This window comes from Octopus sinensis, linkage group LG5, assembly GCF_006345805.1.
Source record: "Octopus sinensis linkage group LG5, ASM634580v1, whole genome shotgun sequence".
NCBI lineage: Eukaryota > Metazoa > Mollusca > Cephalopoda > Octopoda > Octopodidae > Octopus > Octopus sinensis.
In genome coordinates, this window is record NC_043001.1 from 76,603,682 (window position 1) to 76,612,135 (window position 8,454).

Below are 8,454 nucleotides of genomic sequence, written 5' to 3' on the forward strand. Positions count from 1 at the left end.
TGTACATCAAATTACACTACATTACGTAACATTAACTGTCATATCGTGCTACCATTATAAATTAATGCTATATTTCTTTTTCTCTGGGTACATTTGCACTTAAAGTATATCCTATTCTTTAGATAAATAGAGTGCGTTATAATATCCACGAGGCAAATGCAATAAATATATATTAGTATATTTACACACACACACGCATGCACGCACGCACGCTCGTACACACACACACACACGCTCTTATTCTGCAATATATATATATATATATATATATATATATATATATATATATAATATATATATATATACATGTGTATTTATATACACATCTATAAAAATGTGTATTTATGTATATATAAATGCGATCACTTCGACATCTTACGTGTAGTACACTGAGCATCTGCATCGGTCATGTCGATTTGATGGAGGGTGTGGGCTCATCTACAGCGCATACATGTGATCACAATAAGCCATTGGTGCTCAACCAGAGTCCACATGACCCTTGAGGGTCTGTATAAGATTTTTTTGCTAGGAGCTTATGTGCAATAGAGTGGTTATAATTCTACAATCTACAAAACGAGCAAAACGCCCCCCGTCCAATGGACGGTGCTGGGTTGTCAAACATTTAAACCAAATTTTCTCAAGACAACTTGTCCGACCGTCCTATAGGCCTCCCCTTTGAGAAACACTGATTGAACCTAAATTTGAGACACCGGCAAAAGACGGATTTCGACTGATGTACTTGCGCGTACAGCACGTTCACACGGCTTTATCGATCGCATTCTCACCTGTAATCGATTTTTGTAATTTTTTCAAGACTTATACACGCCCTCATACCGTCGGTATCTACATATTAAATTTGAGCGCAATCTGATGGAGTATGCCCGAGATCCTACAAGACACACACACAGACAGAACGTATTTTATATAATAGATAGTTTAACAATGAGTATGTCTGCATTTCGCCCGTCTTTGCGTTCTGAGTTCAAATTCCGCCGAAGTCTACTTTGCATTTTATCCTTCCGGGGTCGATAAAATGGGTATCAGTTGAGCCCTGGGGTCGATGTAATCGACTTAGCCCCTCCCTCTTGTGTCAAAATTTGAAACCGATATTTAGAACACCACGGAACATTCTTGTATACGTGTCATTTAGAATTTTCTTCATCGGAGCTGTAAGTGTCCACGTTATCCAACCGTAATATACAAAAGTTTAACAATGAGTATGTCGGATGGAATGCTTAGCTGCATTTCATCCGTCTTTACGTTCTGAGTCCAAGTTCCGCCCAGGTCGACTTTGCATTTTATTCTTTCGGGATCGATAAAATGAGTACCAGTTGATCATTGGGGTCGAGGTAATCGACTTACCCTTGCCTCCCTGTGTCAAAATTTGAAACCGATATTTAGAACACCACAGAACATTCTTGTGTACGTGTCATTTAGAGTTGTCTTTATCGGATTTGTGAGTGTTCATGTTATCCAATTTCATAGGGATGTTGAAGATACGACAGACAGAGAAAAAAGATGGCTGTGGATAATTAAGTGATTTAAAACCGGAAACGGAGGCTCTAATCTGTGCTGACCAAGAGCAAGCACTAAGAACAAACGACATAAAATACAGAATAGACAACACATCAGAAAGTGATAAGTGAAGAAGCTGTGGACAAAATGGTGAAACCGTATGGCATATTACCAGCCAATGTACGCCACTAGCTCAGAAGGAATATAAGAGACGTCACGACAAAATAGCCAGGCTTGTCCATTGGACACTTTGCAACAAGTATGGACTTGACAGAGAAAAAAATTGGTACGACCACAAACCTGAAGGCATTGACGAAAATAGAAATGCAAAGATCCTATGGGATTTTATGATTCAGTGCGATCATGAGATTGAGAATAGGAAGTCTGACATAGTCTTAATTGAGAAAGAAAACAAACTACGCTGGATCATAGATATAGCATACCCAGCTGACAACAAGGTATGCGATAAGGAAGAAAAAAGTCGAGAGGTATGACAGGTTAGCTTGGGAAGTTAAGCAGTTGTGGTCGATGAAAAAGGTAGCAGTAATACCAATAATTATCGGAGCCCTAGGAACAGTGAGCAAAAACCTCGAGAAGTACGTGGAACAAATAGGAGCTGCAATAAGGGTGGAGCATTTGCAGAAAACAACACTGCTTGGAACCACTCGAATACTCCGGAGGGTGCTCGAAAAATAAGAGGTGTTACCTTAGTTCACTGGTAGTGAACAGCTGACACTGTAGTACATCTCCAGCGTTAGAAGCTGTGCAAAGAAAATAATAATAATAACAACGATAACAACAAAACAACAACAACAACAACAATAATGATGATGATGATGATGATGATGATGATGGTGATAATAATGATAATAATGATAATAATAATAATAATAATAATAATAATAATAATAATAATAATAATAATAGCGCATGCTTTTCATCTTCACGAACTCGATGAAGTTCCATTCTAAGTCAACATACTGTCCGAAAATAATACAACGTCAGATGAAATGCCTTATGGTGAGGGTTGTCTTAACAACATTGTAGGGCCCAGGATGAATCAATGTACCGGGATCCTATAGTATTTAGTTTTTGACAGCGAGGCAAAGCATACTTAGATCAGAAATGGGCCCTTAGACTTCTGGGGCTACTGAGCAACTACCCAGTGTACCCATGACAGGATTGCGTATCGAATTTGTACCAGCTAGCGACATTCTGAATTCAAATGTGGCCGTAGTCTATTTGTGTATCAGACCTAATCCGTCGCCCAGTTGAAAGCCTCTACATTGCACTTTAGGTTCTTTTAGCAGAGTGCAAACATTCGAGTCAGGTGCCCTGGTTTGAGGATATCTTCATTCCCCTCTTCTTTCTAGGAAGGCTCTCTAAAGGGTTGTGGGTACTGTGGGAGGCTATCTAAAGGATTGTGGCTAAAAGATTAAGAACTATATCACAAAACCAGAGCAAAAGCGTAATTAAAAAGTGAAATACTGTTTCTTTTTAAGTGTTATTTATAAGAAAATGATGGAACCACATGCAGTCAAATACACAGTCACACGCACAATCTTACACACAACTTCACTCTTTCCATCTCTCCCTCCCTCTCTATTTCTCTCTCTCTCTCTCACACACTCTCACACTCTTACAGTCTTGCTCTCTCCCTCTGTCTCTTTCTCTCACAAATACGCAGTCACATATAGTCACGTTTTGTCTCTCATACACACACTCGCAGAGTCTCTCTCACTCTCACACAGTTTCTCTTTTTCACACACACACACACGCACGCATTCACGCACGCATTTACGCACGCATTCACGCACGCACACACACACGCACACACACACATACACACACACACACACACACACACACATAGTCTCATTCTCTCTCGCACAGCCTTTCACTCATACACTTAGTCTTATTCACACCATCTCTTTCATTTACACCCACAGTCTCTCTCTCTCTCTCTCTCTCTCTCTCTCTCTCACACTGACACAGTCATACAGTGAATCTCTCGCTGTGTGTCTGTCTACCCCCCTCTCTCTCTCTTTCACGGAGTCTCACACACATTATTTAGTGGTTTCTTATTTTTGTGGCAGAGAGCCAGAAATTGGCAAGAAAGGGCCCTAATCAATTGAATTGACCTTTGTACACCAGTGATACTTATTTTTTGACACTGAAAAAATAAAAAAATAAAAACAAAAATAATAATAAAGACTAAATCGATAACAGTGGAATTTGAACTCAGAACTTAGCAGAATGAAACTCAATACTGTAAGACATACAGTCTGCTATTGTGCTTTATTTCTGACAAATTAACACCCTAAAAAAATAATTTTTTGATTTTTGAGGTTGGCACAAGGCCATAGAGTGCAGAGGAGTGAAAGAAAGTTTGATTGAAACGATGTTAAGCTGTTTTTTACTTTATCGTTACTGAAGACGGTTCGAAACGGATATGAACTCGGAATGTAAGAAATAAAAGGCTTCAAGTAAATACGGTAAGGAGTTTCACTCTAAGTGCTAAGTATCATATGTGCTGTATCAGCATAAATGTTTTGAGAAATGCGAAGCAGAGCGACGCAGAAACGCATGCGCCCCGCGATGTTGTGACGTCATTCATTGTCCAAAATATAATGTGTCTTTATATAGATCGAGGTGGACAATTTTTTCCAGGGTCTGTTTCTGCAGCGAAAAGTCTTATACCGTCCTAACACAATCGAACGTGTTAAACGTAACTTTACACAAATATATATATTATTCCACGCAGCTTCGTTTAACATTATTGATTTCGGGTTTAGTTTCACTACGTGACACCATGGGCAAGTGCCTGCTGCAATAGACTGGCCCGACTAAAACTGTGAGTAGATTTGGTATACGGAAACTGAAAGAAGCCAGTCTTGAGTGCATATGCACATACACATATATATATATATGTGTATATACATGTGTGTATAGAGATACACACACATATATATGTCTGTGTGCATGCGTACACATACACACATGTGTGTATGTGTGTACGTGTATCTATATGCTTGTGTTTGTGTTGGTCCCCTACCACCGCTTGACAGCCGCGTTGGTTTGTTTACCTCTCCATAACATAGCAGTTCTGAAAAAGAAACTGATAGAATAAACAATGGAGTCGATTCGTTCGACTAAAACCCTTCAAGGAGGTGCCCCAGAATGGCCGCAGTCCAATGACTGAAACAAGTAAAATATAAATGATAAAAAGATAAAGTGTGCTGAAGTGTCATAAAATGAACGAGCCGGAACCAATAAAATAAACTATTAAAAAATGATAAATCTTAACGATGTTTAATAGTTTGTATTTAAGTAGATGAACATAAAGTTTAGGCATTTAAATATGTGTGACTGCTTAAAAGGTTTCTGCTGAATTAAGTTTTGTGGGGGTTTTAACAGAATGCTACAACCATTATGAATATTGATTTTTAAACATTGGCATATGACTATATAGATAGTTTATGGGTTATGAATACAGCTAAAATATACAACTTGATGTTACTGAAAACAATCACACACAAGATTGAGAAAATTTTTCGTGAGAATCGTAATGGCTTCCGTTCAAATGGAATAGATCAAGAATATTACAAAACCCCGCAAGGTGTAACGGGGAAGAACATACCAACTATTCTACTTTTCGTTGGTTTCACAATAGACAAGGAGAGAAAATGAGAAAGACAGTGGTAGCTTCTGATATTCCTAGAGAAACTGTGAAACTGTGAATGCTATAATGATACTATATCAGAACACTGGAGCAAGAGTTCGTTCTGCAGAGGGAGGCACTGGCTTCTTTCATGTAACTACAAGGCGATACCCTAGCGCCACACCTTTCCTCACATGCCATCAAATGTACTAAGGAAAGCATTAAACTGAAAAAAAAAACAAACTTAGGTTAGACTCTTTCACAGAAAAGAAAGTATAAGGTATCCTATCAAGAAAATTCCAGATGTAGATTATGTGACAATGTGGCAGTAATCTGTGATCATATGAAATGCCAATATCCTCCCACATCTGGAGAAAAAAAGCAAGTGAAATCGTATTATATATCAACGGTGCTAAAACAGAATGTATGTCTTACAACCAGGATAGGACTGAAAGCTTGTACTATCTGTGAACGGAGAAGAAATAAAAAATGTGGAGACGTACAAATACTTCGGAAGTCATATCGCTAAATCCGAGAATGATATGGAAATCAGGATTAGTAAAACATGCGGAGCGCTTAACTGTTTGGATAAGATATGGAAGTCTAATCTTCCATCAAAAACTAAAATAGACTACTTTAGAGATATAGTTGAATAACACGGACACTTACAGCACCGATGAAGAAAACTCTATATGGCGTGTACACCAGAATGTTCCGTGAAGTTTTAAATATAGGTTTCTAATTTTGACACAAGGGTAGCAATTTCGGGGGAAGTGGTTAAGTCGATTACATCGACCCCAGTTCTCAACTGGTACTTATTTTACCGATCCCGAAAGGATAAAAGGCACAATCGACTTCGGCGAAATTTGAACTCAGAACGTGAAGACGGACGAAATGCCGCTAAGTATTTTGCGATCTTTGTGGTCGTGAATACAACAAATTAACCATCGAGATTTTAATTTAGAAAGTAAGGTTCATTAGCTCGCCGGACGATACGCTTAGTGGAATTTCTTCCGGCTTTACGTTCTGAGTTGAAATTTCGGCATGGTTGACTTAGCCTTTCATCCTTTCGAGGTCGATAAAATAATACCAGACAAGCACTGAGGTCCATGTAATCGATTTTCCCCTCCCCCCAAAATTTCAGGCCTAGAAAAAATTGAGAACGTAGGGTATATAACATAACATTGCAGGGTACTTTGACTGATGCACCGCCACTTCTATTATCAACATCTAAATGAGATTTCTAATACGGGGTGAAGGACACAAATAATACGACATATTTTAAAAAATACAGTTCAACCTAACTGCTCATTTAGTTTATAGAAACCGAAAAGAAGAGTGGCAAATCGGCACCGATAGAATTTGATTTCAGTACAAAGGGACGTTATTATATACCACAATGCAATTTTTTTCTGGCCCTCTTCCTCTTTAGCTGCTTGCAAGAACATACTGATTTTTATTATTTTGTGCCAGTTGAAATAAAGTATCAGCTGAATACTGGAGTTGAAGTAAAAATTGCTGGCTTGGTGCCAAATTTTGAGATCTTTAATTTTGCGACAGACACTCACAAATTTATTGCGGAGAGAAACAGTGTTATTGAATTGGCCATTTTCAGTCTATATCGACTCTTGAAAGAGAAAGAAGATAAAAGTCAAGCACAAACGTAGTTGAATAACTACTGTCGTGGTGGTTTTTGTCGAGATGAAACTACTTTGTTGTTATATCTTCTGGTAACAATCCAAGAGTTCTACTATAACTAATCAATCAATCAATAAATCAATAAATAAACAGATCAATATATATTTGATGGTAACAGTAGAAACAGTAGAATGTCGAATGAAATGAGTTGTATCCCATTACATCCGTAGTTCAGATACCGGCTGGGATCAACTTCGCCTTTCATCCTTCGAGGGAGGATAAAATACGATAAAAAGTACCAGTGATATACGGAATCGATATCAATCAATCATAGTATTCCACTCTAAATGCGTGTTGTAATACGGATTTCAAAATTTGACACAAGGCCAGTAATTTCGGGGGATGGAGAAAGGCGATTACATCGACCCCAGTACTCAACTGGTAGTTATTTTATTGACACTGAAAGTCGACCATGGCCGAATTTGAACTCAGAACGTAAATACAGACGAAATGCCGCTAAGCATTTTGTCCAAGGTGCTAACAATTCTCCCACGTTACCCCTTATTGTATGCTGCAATATTTAAGGGTTGTGGAGTGGAGAACTGGCAGAATCGTTAGCATACTTGGCAAAACGCTTAGCTTCATCTCATCCGTCTTCCCGTGTTGAGTTCAAATTCCGCTACGGTCCACGTTACCTTTCATTTTATCGGGGTCGATAGGGTATATACCAGTTGAGAACTGGGGTTGATGTAATTGACTTACCCCTCCCCCGAAATTGCTGGTCTTGTTCCAAAATTTTAAATCAATATTAAAGGACTGAAATAAGGCTGCGAGCTGGCAGAGTCGTTAGCAAGCCAGGCGAAATGCTTAACGGTACTTCGTCTGACTTCACGTTCTGAGTTCAAATTCCGCTGAGATTGAATTTACCTTTCATCCTTTCGGGGTGGTTAAAATAAGTAACAGTTGAGCACTAGGGTCGATGTAATCGGCTCATCTCCATCTTCAAAATTGCTGGCCTTGTGCCAAAATTTGTAATCAATATTAAATGATCGAAATAAACGATCATTCAATAGTCGAGTAGTGCAGTGGAAGAGTCGGTAAGGTGTCTCACTGACAGCAACGATAATCTCAGTTAATCGGTTAATGTCACTATAATACATGTGTAAAAGCTTGCCTCGCTCTTTCATAAAAGAAAACAAGCAACAAACAACACAATAAAAACAGAGTTTAGGCTTTATTAAACAAAATATTCGAAGTTAAAGGAAGGAAAAAAAACTGAAAATCCCCAAAATAGATATAAATTGTCAGTACACACAAACAGTGCCCGACCACACACACACACACACACAAAAGTGTGTGTGTGAAGACGCGTGTGCCCTAGTGGTTAGGCTGTTGCACTCGTGATCGCTAGATAGTGGGTTCTATTCCCTGAATGGGCGGATTGTTGTGTTCTTGAGCAATATACTTCTTTTCATGATCACTAGAGGAGTATTGACCTGCTCATCTAGCCAACGGAGTGGCGTCGTCTGAAGGCTAAAACAATGCAAAAATGCTTTGTGACCAGCGACGTGTAACAACATCTGATAGCTTGGTCGGTCACGTGGTCACGTGATATATCTATATCTATCTATATATATATA